The sequence below is a fragment of the Petaurus breviceps genome, unplaced genomic scaffold (genome assembly GCF_028583685.1).
Source record: "Petaurus breviceps papuanus isolate PSGF00001 unplaced genomic scaffold, PetGlider_PUasm1.0 225, whole genome shotgun sequence".
Classification (NCBI taxonomy): domain Eukaryota; kingdom Metazoa; phylum Chordata; class Mammalia; order Diprotodontia; family Petauridae; genus Petaurus; species Petaurus breviceps.
The window spans coordinates 5,039,541-5,055,525 of NW_027185889.1; the positions used below are offsets into that span (position 1 = coordinate 5,039,541).

Genomic DNA, 15,985 nt, shown 5'->3' on the forward strand with positions numbered 1-15,985 from the left:
TCCTCACAACCATAAGCTCCATTCTCAAAATCACAATCACTTTATCCAGCCTCCATGTGGCTTGCTCCAAGAAATTATGTCTCAGTTCTCAATTCTCATTCCTCTTCTCAGTTCTTCTCAATTCTCAGTTTAGTCTTCAGTCCAGCAGCAGCTGCCCTGCCTCTACAATGCTTATCCCAAGAAGTTCTGACTGTCCAAGTTGTGCTCTTCCTTAAAGATGGCATAACTCCTCCCTGTTCAGCCTCTTCCTGTTACATCAGCAACAGGGGTTCATATCTTCTGTTTCTTTAACAGGGGTTTAATTTGAAACTAAGTGCTAAGTACCTCTTAGCAATACAAAGGGATCTTCAAATTTCATTTGAAGTATGTCATTTAATCTCTATATTCTAGGCAACCAAGACTACAAATTATATATTAGGTGAGGAGTTAATACTGGCAGAGGGAGTTTCTTCACTTAATATACTAAATCAATGAAATAGCAGGTCTAGCCCCTATCTTGATACTGATATGAGGAGAAATTTTATAAAACTGATGAAAATAATTACTCACCACGGCATCAGGGAAATTATGACATGACTTACAGTTGACTTTGATTTGAGTGAGGTTATAAGTTATAGAAACAGAGTACCCCAACAATCTTATTAGATTTTAAAGCTATTATTAAAGCTCTCACTTTCACTCATTCTCTCTTCCTTCTCCCTCCTTCCTTTTTCCTTTCCATCTCTTCTTCCTCTTTGTCTACTTCCCTTTCCACCCTCCTCTTCTCCCCCTCTACACACTGATTATCCTTATGAATATATATATATATATATATATACATACCTGTGTATGTATAGCTCTCTATATGCCTGTATATGTATATCTATATATACCTAAATATGTATGTCTATCTATATACATATAGGTGTATCTATATATCTATATCTACACGTTGTTTAATCATGGCTGACACTTTGTGACACCATTAAGGGTTTTCTTGGCAAAGATACTGGAATAGTTTGCCATTTCCTTCTCCAGCTCATTTTACAGATGAGGAAAATGAATCAAATAATGTTAAGTGACTTGCCCAGGGTCACATAGATAGTGTGTGCATGTGTGTGTACACACAAATACATATACATATACAGTTTCTTCCTTAATATGACTTTAATTTCTAATGGCAGGCTTTAATTTTTTAACTATTCTCTCATTTTTATTTCATGCTAACATTTAACATAACATGAAACAATTATGATCATATTAAGGGAAATAATCATGGGAAAGTGTTATTTAAATTCTAGGTACTAAAATGTCATTGAAGCATTGGTTGTTTACACAGTTTGCCTAGCATTATTTCTTTTCAATGAGTCCATTTCCAAAGATAATGTTACTTACACTTATGATAACATACATTTAAAGACATTTTAAAGTGTATTACTTGTGAAAGAATGCTCTGACAATTAATTTTTTTAAATGGTGAATTGAAATGGTCCAATAACATTTGGATCAGGAAAGGACCTTATAGAATCATTATCTTGTTGAAATCTCCACATTTTGTAGATAAGGAAACTTAATTTCCAAAGAGATTAAAGGACCTGTCCCTGGTAGCACAGGTGTTGAGTTGTAGAATGAATATTTGGAGATGTCTTTTTTTTTCTGACTCAAAATCTGCCCTCTTTCTGTTACAACTGAGATGATTACATATGCAATTTTAAATTATAACATGTGGATATTAAACACAGCAGGCTAGATAATACTATGCAGTGCTAAGTGTTGTTTCTAGTCATTATCCTGAGATGATTCAACAGGAAAGATCAGAAGCTAAGTATTCCCACATTCACCCTGGTACTTATATACCTCTAACCTACTGGGCTGAAGTACTTTGACATTATTGAGCTCTCTATGTTTCTCAGAGAGTGAATGACTATGTCCTACAGCTTTGCCTCTCTCTGCAGGGCAAAACTGATTCATTATCAGGAGGGGGATAGTGGTATGGATTTATTGAAAATGAAATTAGCCGGAGAGCCCTCACCCCTGGCAAATTATGAATTCCTTCAATATACTATATGCATATGACCTTGGCATCATGGAATTGACTTTCCTTAATAGTGGACAAACTTTCTTAACTGCATACAGTGCTTTTACTCTCAGAATGTTTTTTTACCCTGTTCAGATCTATATTTTTCATGTTGGAGATAATTTTCATGTAGTAAATTCCCTATAACTGATAGATCAACTAAAGTTCTGCAACTTATAGTGTTAGAGAATTATCTTGGATAACAAAAGTGGCATGCCTCTTACTTAGTATCACCTAAGTAGCATAAGGTAGTACTTGAACCCAGATTATGTCAATTCTGCAGTTAGTTCTCAATCCATTTTTCCATCCTTCTCAGCACAAAAGCAACCCAACAGTGATACATAAGAGCAATGAAAAATTTGGAGGGAAGAAGGCTGGCAGTTGGATGGATCAGAATAAACTTTATGTAAGATGTGGTACATGTGCTGAATTTTGAAGGAAGTATGCCATTCTCAGAAGCCAAAGTAAGAAAAAAGTGCATGCTGAGCATTGGCGCTGGATGAGAATGCAGAATATAGTCAGATTTGTGACTCTACCCTGATTACCAAAGGGGGTAAAAACTTCTGAGTAGCTTAGGTATCCTAGAATAAATTATTGCTCAAAAGGGAGAATTTTCTCTTTAGAAAATACATAATTTATCAAGGGTTCGGTAAAGTTGCTATTGTCCCTAGAACTGTATAATTATTAATCATGTAAATCATAATTTGCATTTAATGATGGCTAATATGTGGCTATTCATAGATACAGTACAAAGTCCTCATCTCTTTTAAGGCAGTTACTAAAGTGGCCCAATATCAGTACTCCTCTTTCCCCCAGTGAATTAATTGCAACTATAGATTTAATGAGTAAGTGTAGATCATGTTAAAATAGCATAAACATGTTTTGAGTAACTCATATCCATTAAACAAGAACAGAAATGAATATTAAGTTGGGTTTAGTGTAGTGGGGTGTAATAGCCTGGGTGATATAACAGGAGGCAGAGAGCTGAGAGGTTAAGTGTTTTGCCTGTGGTCACTCAATGACTATATGTAGTAATTAGAATTCCTATAATTTTATTAGAATTAGAAAACTAGAATTTCCTAACTCCAAGGTCAGTCCTTTGTTCACAATGTTGCCTTTTCTTTGGGTGTGTGTCAGGAGAGAGAGACCACGATGACACCACCACCTCTCCACTGAGGGATGAAATAGAGCATCCTCTAGAGAGTGTGATGTTGTTGCTAGGGAAAACAGTGGTGCGGAAGGGGGTAGGAAGAATCTAACCTGGGGTGAAACCACCAAGGTGAGGCAGAGGTGAGGAGGATACACCATTTCATTCCTTCCTATTTTAACTAATTATTCTGATTAAGTATATTTTCAACTCCTTCTTGTTGAAATATACATATTATAAGCACCTTTTACATTGTGATGCCCTGAGACAAAGTGTCAGGTTTGTTCTATTTGTAGCTCAGATTAAATCACATGTCCAACATTCAGTAGAGTTACAGTCTTGTTCATAACAAATTAATTCAAACTCAAGATTAGCTGTATTTTGGGAAATATGAAGTATGCATAAAGGATCCCATGGCAGCTAATAGCTGTAATTACTTAACACAGTACCTGGCTAATAATGTGTGCTTAATAAATATTTGTTCTTATCCTTTTAAGCTCCCAACATATGATTTAGTAGGTTTGATTTTTTTAATGAGATTCTTGTATGCCTATAAATCAGCTTACTTATTTTGTTCTAGTTCATAGAATCATAGCTCTAAAACAGAAAAAAAATGACAAGATCAATTTTCTCCTTCCACATCATGTTACAGGCAAGGAAACTGAGACCCAGGGAGGAACAGTGACTTATCCAAGATCATCCTCATAGCATCAGAAATGGGATTTGAACTCAATTTCTCTGATTCCAGAGCTGGTACACATTCCACATGTTGCAGATGCTATCAGAGACTTTCTTTAAATATTTGAGATACTATGGAGCCCAATCAAATGATTATTGGATTTAGAATCACAAACCATTTCTTGGAAATCTGGCTCCATTATTACTCCCTATGTGATGTTAGACAAGATACCTACTCTAAAGTTTTGTTTTCCTCATTACAACACTAAAGTATTGTACTGTGATTTCCAATGCCCTTTTTACTTTTAATCCAATGATCTACCAAACACAGAACATAGGTGAATGACTAAATGACATAATATCTTACATATAGGTATGATGACTCAGAATAATATTTTTGATTTGGGAACAGAAGAATTAAGATCAAATCCCATCTTTGTTACCTATTTTCTCTAACAACACAGGCGAAAACCTTTCAACTTCTCAGTCTTAGTTTTCTCAAATATAAAATTTAAATATTAATATACAACCTACTTCACAGGGCTACATGGAGGGAATAATCTTTTTAAATCATAAATACCCACAAAGCTATGAATTGCATTGCTCTGTTCATAGAAACTTCTAATTTACTGTGGATTTCTTTGATTAACTGGTAGCATTACCAGAATGTAAAAAAAAAAAAAGGATTGAAAGATATTGACCACTTTCTGATTAAACTAATTGAGGAAAATTATTTTCCATTTTATATTATTTATTTATTTGCCTATATTTTAAAGTGTAATTGGGGTTAAGTGATTTTCCCAAGGTCACATGGCTAGTTTTTGTGTTAAATGTCTGAGGCCGGATTTGAACTCAAGTCCTCCTGACTCCAGGGCCAGTGCTCTATTCACTGCGCCACTTAGCCACCCCTAATTTCCATTTTATCATAGAGTCTTTAATGGAATCCAAATTTTCCATTTTAAATTTTGTAATGTTTTATTTCTTGTCTGGTCACAAATTCTTCCCTTATCCATAGATCTGACAGATAAAATATCTCATGCTCCCCTCATCTGCTTACAATATCACCCTTCATGTCTAAATCATGTAGCCATTTTGAGCTTATCTTAATAGATACTATGAAATGTTAATCTATATCTAGTTTCTGCCAGACTTTCATCTAGTTTTCCCAGTTTTTTTTAAATTAAATAGTGAGTTCTTGTCCCAAAAGCTTAGATCTTTAGGGTCATCAAACACTAGATTACTTTGCTCATTTAACTCTGTGTATTGTATACCCAATCTGTTCCTCTGATCCATTAATATTATTTCTTAGCCAATACTGGATTGTTTTGATAATTGCACCTTTTTTTTTTTGCTTTTTTGGAGGGCAATTGGGGTTAAGTGACTTGCCCAATGTCACATGGCTATTTGTGTGTGTGTGTTAAGTGTATGAGGCCAGATCCTAACCCAGGTCCTCCTGACTCTGTGCCACTTAGCCGCCCTAATTACCACTTTTTTTTAATCTTTTTTTTCTTTTTGGAGGGCAGTTGGGGTTAAGTGATTTGCCCAAGGTCACACAGCTAGTTTTTGTGTTAAGTGCTTGAGGCCAAATTTGATAATTACCACTTTCTAATACAGTTTGAAATCTGGTACTGCCAGGCTGCCTTCTTGTAGTTAAAAAAAAATGATTCTCTTAATATTCTTGATCCTTTCTTTTTACCAGATTAATTTTGTTATTTTTTTTTCTAGATCCATAAAATGACTTTTTGGTAGTTTGATAGATATGGCACCAAATAAGTAAATTATTCTAGTTAGAATTGCAATTTTTTTTATTATATGTCTCAGTCTATCCATAAGCAATTAACATTTTCCCAGTTATTTAAATCTGAGTTTATCTGTGTCAAAAGTATTTTGTAATTGTGTTCATATACTTCATGAGATTGTTTTGGCAGCTAGACTCCCACATATTTTATATTGTCTAAAGATATTTTAAGTGGGATTTCTCTATATCTTGCTACTGCATTTTTTTTTTTGGAAAATATAGAAATGTTGATGATTTACAGGGGTTTATTTTATATCCTCAATCTTTCTGAAATTTTTAATTATTTCAACTATTTTAGTTAGTTTTCTAAAATTCTTAAATATACCATCATAATGTATATAACAAATGAGATGCTTGTTAACTCACTGCCTTGTTTCAATTTCCTTTTCTTTTTTTTAATTGGTATATAATTAGCATTTCCAGAACATAACAAATAATAGTTGTGAAAATGGCATCCTTGCTTCACCTGTGATCTTATATAGGAAAACCTCTTAGCTCAACTATAATTTTACATAGATACTACTTATCAGTTTAAGGAAATCACAATTTATTTCTATGTTTTCCAGTATTTTTAATAGAAATAAGTATTGTACTTTACTAAAAAGTTTTTTTCTTCACCTATTTATGTAATCATATGACTTTTGATGTTTTTTTATTGATATGATTAATTGTGCTGATAGTTTTCATAGTATTGAGTCATCTTTTATTCCTGATATAAATCCCACTTGGTCATAGTGTATAATCTAGGCAATATATTGTTATTATCTCCTTACTAGTGTTTTATTTACTTATTTTGGCATCAATATTCATTATGGAAATTATTCTATAGTTTTATTTTTTTCTCTTTTTTCTTCCTGATTTAGGAAATAGAATCATATGTCTGGCATAAAAAGGAATTTGGGACTCCTTAGCCTATTTTTCCAATAATTTATATGACATTAGCATTCATTGTTCCTTAAATGTTTAGTAGAATTCATTTGTAAATCCATATGGTCCTGGTGATGTTTTATCTTAATGAACTCATTTATGACTTATTTTCTTATTTATAAAAGGTTTATCTAAGGATTCTATTTCCTCTTTTAATATGGATATGTACACAACACACATACATGCATGCACAAAGGCACACACATATACATATAATTTCATCTATTTAACTTAGACATTTAGAATTATTGACATATAATTGGGAAAAATAGTTCCTAAAAATTTTTTTATTATTGTGGTGAATTCATGTTTTCATTTTTGATACCAGTAATTTAATCGTCTTTTTTTATAACCAGTTTTAATGTTTTTTTTTATAAAACCAACTTCTTTTATTATTATTTTAATCCTTTTCCTGTCTTTGATTTTTATTAATTTCTCCTTTAATTTTCTGGATTTTCAATTTGATGTTTAATTGGGTCTTTTGAATTTGTTACTTCTTTTAAAAATTGCATACCCTACACATTGATCTGCTGGTTTTTTTAAATTTATTGATGTAAGCATTTAGAAAGTAAATTTTCACCTAATTACTGCTTTGTCTGCATTCCATAAGTTTTGGAATGTTGCCTCATTACTGTCATTTTCTTTAATGAAATTATTCATTGTTTCTATGATTTATTGCTTGACCCATTCATTCTTTAGGGTCGTATTATTTAGTTGTCAATTTTTAATCTATTTCTATAGCCTATTGTTGAATGTAATTTTATTTACATTATGATCTGAAAAGGATAATGTATTATTTATATTTTTCCACCTTTTGTATCTAGGTTTTTATGCTCTAATACATGGTCAATTTTTGTCTAGGTGCCATATGCTGCTGAAAAAAACTTCATTCTTCCTATTCCCATTTTTTTTTGGAGCTCAATCATATATAACTTTTATTGAATTATATTCCCTTCCTTAACTTCATTCTTGTTTACTTTTGGTTAGATTTATCTGTTTCTGAGAGGGGAGAGTTGAGATCCCCTACTACTATAGTTTTACTATCTACTAACTCCTATAAATCATTTAACACTTTCTCTAAGAATTTTCATGCTATACCATTGTTGCATATGTATTTAGCATTGATTTTACTTCTTTCTCTATGCTGTCTTTTAACAAAATATAGTTTCTCTGCTTTTCTTTAAATTAGATCTAATTTTTCCTTCTGTTTTATCTGAAATCATGATTGCTACCCTTTCCCCCCCTGGTCTGAAGCATAATAGATTCTGCTCTAGCCCCTTACCTATATTTCAAGTGTGTTTGTTATTAAAAAAAATAAAACAATATATTGTTGGATTCTGTTTTTTTTATCCACTTTGGTATCTGTTTCCATTTTATAGAAGAGTCATCCAATTCACATTTCCAGTTATGATTAGTGTATTTCCTTCTATCCCATTTTCCCTCATGTTTATCCTTCTCTTTCCTTTCCCATTGTCCTCCTTTAAAAGTCTAGTTTGCTTCTTATACTACCTTCCTCAATCTGCTCTCCCTTCTATAATACCATCTGTTCTTTTCCCCCAACAAATTCCCTGTAGGGCAAGATATATTTCTATACCTGTGTGTGTAAGCTATTCTTCATTTGATCCAATTCTGATGAGAGTAAGGTTCAGGTATTGTCTGCCACCAGAGTGACACTTTCCCTTCCACTTTCACATCTCTTGTATATGAGATGATTTGCTTCATTCTACCTCCCTCTAGTTAGTGTTTATAACTGAATAATATTGGTGATAATGGATGTTCTTGTTTCATTTCTGATCTTATTTGGAAGGCTTCTTCTAGTTTGCCCTACCCCCCCCTTTTTTGCCTTTTTTTGAAGGGCAGTTGGGGTTAAGTAACTTGCCAAGGTTACACAGCTATTTGTGATTTGTGTGTGTGTGTGTGTGTGTATGAGGGTATTAAGTGTCTGAGGGCAGAACCAAACTCAGTCCTCCCGACTCTGGGGCTAGCGCTTTACTCACTGAGCCACCTAGCTGCCCCATTTACCCCCTTTATTGATAAAGGTTGCTGATGGTTGTAGATGAATACTAAGTACATTTTAAGGAAAACTCCATTTATACCTTTGCTTTTTAGTCCTTTTAATAGAAAAATGTGCTTTTTATAAAACTGAGTTTTTTTTGTTGTTGTTATTTACATGATCAGTTGTGCTTACAGTTGCCCTAATATTGATCCAGACTTGGATTCCTGGCATTAATCCCTATTCTCCCTTCATTCTTCCTCCCTCAGTCATAGTAAATGAGTTTTGTGATATAATTCTACACACTCCTTGGTAGTATATTAAAAAAAAATTGCTTCAATATTCATTAAGGAAGCTGGTCAATAGTTTTTTTTTTCTGTTTTTCCTCTCCCTGGTGTAGTATCAAAAGCATATTTGTGTGTTTTTTAAATAGTTTACATGGTATTAGGATTATTTGTTCCTTAAATGTTAGATACGATTCACTTGTAAACCAATCTAGTTCTAGGAATTTTTTCTTAGGGAACACATTTATGGTTTGTTTAGTTTCTTTTTCTAAGATAATATTGTATAATTATTCTATTTCCTTTTCTGTTAATTTGGGAGACTTATATTGTTGTAAATATCCATGAATTTCACTTAAACTCTACATTTTACTGTCATAGTTGGTCAAAATAACTCCCAACAATTTCTTTAATTTCATTTTCATTTGTTGTGCATTTATATTTTTCATTTCTGAAAACTATTTATCCATCTTTCTTTTCCCTTCATTTTTTAATTTCTTCCCAATTTAATTGCCTCACTACTGTGCCCTTTGTCTACATAACTCCTAAAAGTTGTAATTTTTTTCTTATTTCTTGTTTTTTTTAATCAAATTAACCAATGGTTTCTCAATTTAGCCTTCTATTTTATTAATTCCGTCTTTGATTTTTCAGGATTTCTATTTTGTGTTTAATTGAGAATTTTATATTTATTGTTCTGTTTTTTTAGTCGCATATTCAATTCATTGATCATCTTGTTTTTCTCCTTTATTGATATACACATTTAGAGATTTCCATTTTCCCCTAAGTACAACTTTGGCTCCAAACCTACAAATTTTAGTATGTTTTCTCATCATCTTTTTCTCTAATTAAATTATAGATTACTCCATGATTTGTTCTTTGATCAGCTCATTCTTTAGGATTAGATTTTAGTTTCTAATTAATTTTTAATCTCTGCTTCCAAGATCTTTTATTGAATGCAATTTTTATGGCATCATGGTTTTAAAAGGATGAATTTAATATTTCCTCATTTCTGCATTTGTTTGCGGCTTTTTAAATCCCTCATCCATTCCATATATACTTCCATTTTATGAGTGAATTTATTCCATTCACGTTCATAATTATAATTATTAACTATGCATTTCCCTCCATCCTATTTTCTCTCATTTATCCTTCTTTCTTTCTTTGTCCACTGTTTAGCTTCTGATGATTGCCTTCATTTTCTCTTTCCCCTACCACTTCCTTTTTGGGTAAGATAGGTTTCTACACTTAACTCTGTGCATGCATATTCATGTGTACGTGTACATACACATACACCTTATATATACTTACTACTTTGAAACAATTCTAATAAGAGTCAGGTTTCAAGATTGCACACACCCCTGATTTTCCCTTTGAGTATAAAAGCTCTTCTTTGTGCATCTCTTGTAAGTGAGATAATTTTCCTCATTCTCCCTTCTCCCAGTGCATCCCTCTCTTATCCCTTCATTTTTTTTATATCATACCAATTTAATTGACTCACTACTGTGCCCTCTGTCTACATAGACTCCTAAAAGTCCTAATAATGATAAATTTCTTAGGAGTTACATGTATCATCTTCTCACATAAGAATATAAACATGTTTAAGTTCTTCAGTACATTATGATTTCCCATTCATGTTTAACATTTTTATCCTTATCTTGAGTCTTATGTTTGAATATACAATTTTCCATTCAGCTCTGGTCTTATTTTTAAGAAGAATGTTCAAAAGTTCTCTATTTCATCAAATATCCACTGCAACCAGCCCCTGATGGATTATACTCAGTTTTTTTTTTTTCTGAGTAGGTTATTCTTGGTTATAATCTCTGCTTTCTAGATGATTACATTCCAAGTGCCCCCCCCCCCCACCACACACACCTTCTTTAACAAGGTAAATGCTGAATCTTATATGATTCTAATGGTGACTCCATTGTATTTGAATGGTTTCTTTCTGTCTGCTTGAAGTATTTACTCTTTGAATTGGGAGTTCTGGAATTTGACTACAACTTTTAGAGAAGTTTTCATTTTGGATATTCTTTCAGGAGGTGATTGGTAGATCCTTTAAATTTCTATTTTATTCTCTCATTTTAGGATATAAGGGCAGTTTTTATTTGTAATTTCTTGAAATATCATGTCTAGGCCCTTTCTTTGGTAATGGCTTTAAGGTAGGCCAGTAATTCTAAAATTATTTCTCTTTGATCAATTTTCCAGGTGAATTGTTTTTCTGACGAGATATTTCACAACTTCTATTTTTTTATTCTTTTGACTTTCTTTTATCATTTCTTACTGTCTCATGGAATCTTTAGTTTGCACTTGACCAATTCTCATTTTTAAGGAGTTATTTTTCAGTACGATTTTATTCCTGTATTAACAAGCTTTTTAATTATTTTTTTCATAATTTTCTTGCTTTGTTTCCATTTCTTTGCCCAGTTTTCCCTCTACCATTCTTATTTTTTAAATCATTTTAGCTCTTCCAGAAATTCTTGTTGGGCTTCTGTCCTATTCACATTTTTTACTTCCCTCTTAGGCTTTGTATGAAACTGTTTTGACATTATCTTCTTTTAAGTTTTTATCTTGATCTTCCTCAGCACCGCAATAACTTTTTATAGTTATGTTCCTTGTATGCCCTTTGCCCATTTTTCCAACTTATTTCTAGACTTTTAACTTTATGATAAAGTTATGCTGTGTTCCAGAGTGGGAGGAATGTGATAGGGAATCACTGTCCCAAGACTCAGGCTTTTTCATGCTGCTGTTTTCAGAACTAGTTCTGGGTGTTTGCAATTTTTAAGCGATTCTAAGGTAGTATGATACAGAAAGAAGAATGGTCACTGTTCACCTGGTCTGATCCTCAGGGTTTCTGTTCCATTCTTACCAAAAGCATTCTTCTTTACCTTTGAACAGTGACCTGGAGGTGGGTATATTTCATGGAGTTGCCAAACAGTGCCCTGTCTCGCACCCAGTGCTAGTACAGGGATATCTTGTAGACTTACTTTGAACAGTTGCCAGATCCCCTTACTGTCTCTGATTTAAGAGCTCCCAAAACTGCTGCTGTGAAGTCCCCCAACTGATGTTACTGCCATGCGAGTTCTAGAGCATTCCCTCCCTCAGTGTCACAGACCTCTTTTTCTGACCTAAGTCGTCTTGGGCTGGAAAAATGTCTTAGCCCAGACTTTTGTTGGTTCTTCCACTCCAGAATTCATTTGAGGTGTTATTTTAAAGTTGTTTAGAGGGGAAATATTGGGAGTGGTAAGCTGTGGTGCTACTTCTACTCTTACATCTTGGCTCCACAGATCACTGATTCTTAAATTTGGAAGGAATTTTAAATGTCATCCAAGTTAATTTCTATTTTAAATATCAATTCTCTTTATAATATCCAAAAGCAGTGATCATCAGACCCTATTTAACTAGTTCTGGGGACAAGAAATCCTTAAGTCAGGTTTTCTTATTTTTGTTGTGATGTAGCCTCCTTAATATTCTATTGAAGGTGTGGTATAGCCTCCCTAATATTCTATTGAAGGTGTAGATCCCTTCTCAAAAATCATGTTTTCAAGGGCACAAAAGTTTCAAAGGAAACCAATTATATTTGAAGACAGTTAGCAAAACAAAATGAGTTCATGAACAGAACTGAAATTAAGCAGCCCAGTCTATTCATTCCATGTTGGAGTGAAGCTCCAGTTGTTATAAAGATTTGCCTTATATTGAGTCAAGATCTGCCTTTTTAAAACTTCCATCCACTGATTTTATTGTTGTTCTCTGAGAATAATTAGGTATGATGTGATTTCATGTGACCTCCTGATCAAACTTTTCAAGAAGACAAAAAAAAATCCAGCATGTCAATGACATTTCTAAAATTTACTTCTGAAACTGAACATAGTACTTCATAATACTTCCATATTGTAGGCTCTCCTAGTAAAGACTACAATATGGAAATTCTCTTCCTCACTATATCTGTCTCCATGCCATTATCCTGGCTGACTCCTGCTACCCATACCAGGAATAATTTTTCCTTTTCACTTATACCTCTTGCAATCCTGATTTCCTTTAAGACTCAAGCATTACCTTCTGAAAGAGGTCTTTTCTGGTCTTTGCCCTATTTATACTTCCTTCCTCAGCTACTATTGCCTTCCCTTCTTTGATTACATTATATTTACTTTGTATTTGGTGTGGATATACACACCTATATACATATGTTTTTGCCCTCTTTGGAATGTAAGTGCCTGAAGGGCAGGGCCTTATTTCATTTTTACCTTTATATTCCTAGCATTTAGTAGAGTTTTTGGCACATGATATGAGCTTAATAAATGTAGTTGATTGGTTTTCTCATCATGCTTACCAAAATAGTATTAGATGACAGAATCAGCATTGAAATAAGATCTGGACGTGTCAGGACAGTGAACTGAAGATAACAAGTGGAAATTTAAAAAGCATCAAAGAAAAGTCCTATAGTTTTTGGGGGATAAAAAACAACAACAAAAAGCAAAACAAAAAGAGAGGGGGAACGACCCCACAAACCTTCAGAAGTAAAGCGAGGAGAGAAAATTAGATGCTTGTGGGAAAAAAAAGCATTTTTAATGGACTTACACACCTAACATGTCCATAATGTGACGTAGCAGCCTATAAGGCTAATGTGATTTTAGGCTGAATTTATGGAGTTGTAGTGTCTAGAAAAAAAAAATCATTCTACTTTGCATCTGTCTTTGTCAGACCACAATTAGAATACTGTGTACAGCATTGAGTATTTCTAAATGAGGCATTGGCAAGTCAGAGTGCATCTGGAAGAGGAACCAAAATTGCAAGGGAACTGAAATCATGTCATAAGATAAATGGTTGAAGGACCTAGGAATGGTTGATGGAGCTATCAGTTTCTTACACGTGATTTCTATCCTTCGATAATCAAAAGTGGAGAAGGCTTTGGGAATCCAAGAGAGCTGTCTTTAAAAAGGTGAAGAGCTTTCATGTGGAAGAGACATTAGCCTTGTTTGATTTATTCTTAATCCTATCGGTTTTCTAGTTTTGTCAATTCTACCACCACAGTCTCTCTAATATGAATACTTTTCTCTTCATTAGGACAGTCTTTGTCCTATTTTGGACATATAACTTGGATCATTGCAATAGCCATGTAATAAATCTTCCTTCCTTCAGCCTCTTCCCCCTAGCTACCAAATTAATGTTCTTAAAAGATAGTTCTGATCTCAAGTGCCTTTTCACATCTAGGATAAAGTACAAATTCCTATTTGACATCTAAAACTTTCCACAGTATGCATTCTCCCTGCTTCCCACCCCCATATTCCAGTTCAATTTCTTTTTTTTTAAGCAATTGGGGTTAAGTAACTTGCTCAAGGTTACATGGCCAGGTGTTTCTGGGTGGGTGCTAAGTATCTGAGCCCAGATTCGATCCCATGTCATCCCGACTCTGGGGCTAGTGCTCTTACTCGCTGTGCTACCTGGCCACCCCTCCAGTTCAATTTCATATTACTTCCCTGTTGGCATTTTATTTAACTGCCAAATTGAATTGCTGGATGTTCCTAACACATAACATTCCATCTCCCATGTACAAACCTTTGTACAAATGGTCCCCATGTGTGGAATTGACCCCTCTCTCCCCTGTATAACCTGTCTTCTTTCAAGAAACAGCTAAGGGGTCTCCTCCTACATTGTGTGCTTCATGACTGCTGCAGTTGTTAGCACTCTCAGAATTGAAATTACTTTGTTTAACTTTGTACAATTTATATACTTACTTAAATGAATGTTTATCCTTTGGTGGAAATTAAGCTTCTAGAAGGCATCATCATGGCATATTTGTCTTTGAATTTCTTCTGCCAAACTTATTTTAGATACTGATAACTGTGAATGGAATTGAACTGTATTTTAGGGGTACAGGAGATGTTTCTAATCACTATCACAAAATTTTATGGAGAAGTAGAGTTCTCCATTATTGGAAGTATTCAAACTGAGGCTGAACTCTCATGTTTCTTCCAACATGGATTAAGAGACTATACCTGCTCCTCTGTCTGAAGAAATAAGAAAGGAGTGAGGTGGGGGGGGAGGGCATGTGTAAGACAAGAGATGGTTTTATCTTAAATGCATCTCTTTTCCTTTCTGCATTAACTCTGCCTCTGATGAAATTTCTAATCCTGTTATTGAATATACTCTGTTAATAGAGACATTATCTTAAAAGATAATAGCAAAGACTAGGTGGGTAATAGAGACTATATGAATAGATGAAAATTATTCCATAATCTGAATTATTTAAATTCATACAAATATTTAAACATATTAATGTATCACTGTTATCATGTTAACTCTGTTGGAAAGACATGAAAAGTCCTATGATCTAGTAGAAAGAATCATAAGATTTTTAATTGTATTATCCTTCTAGAGATCATCTATTCCATCCTCATTTGATAGATGAGGTGATTCAAGCCCAGAGAGGGTGAGCCATTTTATTTTGTGACTTTTTGGAGAGGGGAGGGTAGGGCAATTGGGGTTAAGTGACTTGATCAAGGTCACAGGACTAGTTTCTAGTTAAGTGTCTGAGGCCAGCCATTTTTCTGAAGGCACAGGATAACAGAAGCAGGATTTGAACTGAGATCCTCATTCCCATTCCAACTCCACCACTAAATGTTAGTTGATAAACCTGGGTTGAAATCCTGGCTGTCACTAATAGGCAATAAACCTTGTATTATTTATTTCATCTCTGTATAACTTACTTTCCTTAGCTATAAAATGGGATGCTTATCAGTCCTTTTCAGTTTAGACTATTACCTTTTTTTCTTTTTTATTGCTTTTTGGAGGGGCAGTTGGTGTTAAATGACTTGCCCAAGGTCACATGGCTAGTTTTGTGTGTGTGTGTGTGTGTGTGTTAAGTGTCTGAGGCTGGCTTTGAACTCAGGTCCTCCTGACATCAGGGTTGGTGCTCTATTCACTGCACCATTTAGCTGCCCCATTTTTGTTGTTGTTGTTTTGATTTTTTTGGTGGGCAATTGGGGTTAAGTGACTCACCCAAGGTCACATGGCTAGTAAGTGTTAAGTGCTAAGGCCATATTTGAACTCGGGTCCTCCTGACTTCAGGGCTGGTGCTCTGTTCACTGTGCCACCTAGCCACACCTGA

General features: G+C 34.0%; 1 protein-coding gene across 10 annotated transcripts in view; it reads right to left on the reverse strand.

The window, feature by feature from the left end:
* Window positions 1-15,985, reverse strand: part of MGAT4C (MGAT4 family member C) — a 355,403-nt gene that overhangs the window by 35,270 nt on the left and 304,148 nt on the right. The window lies entirely within an intron of this gene.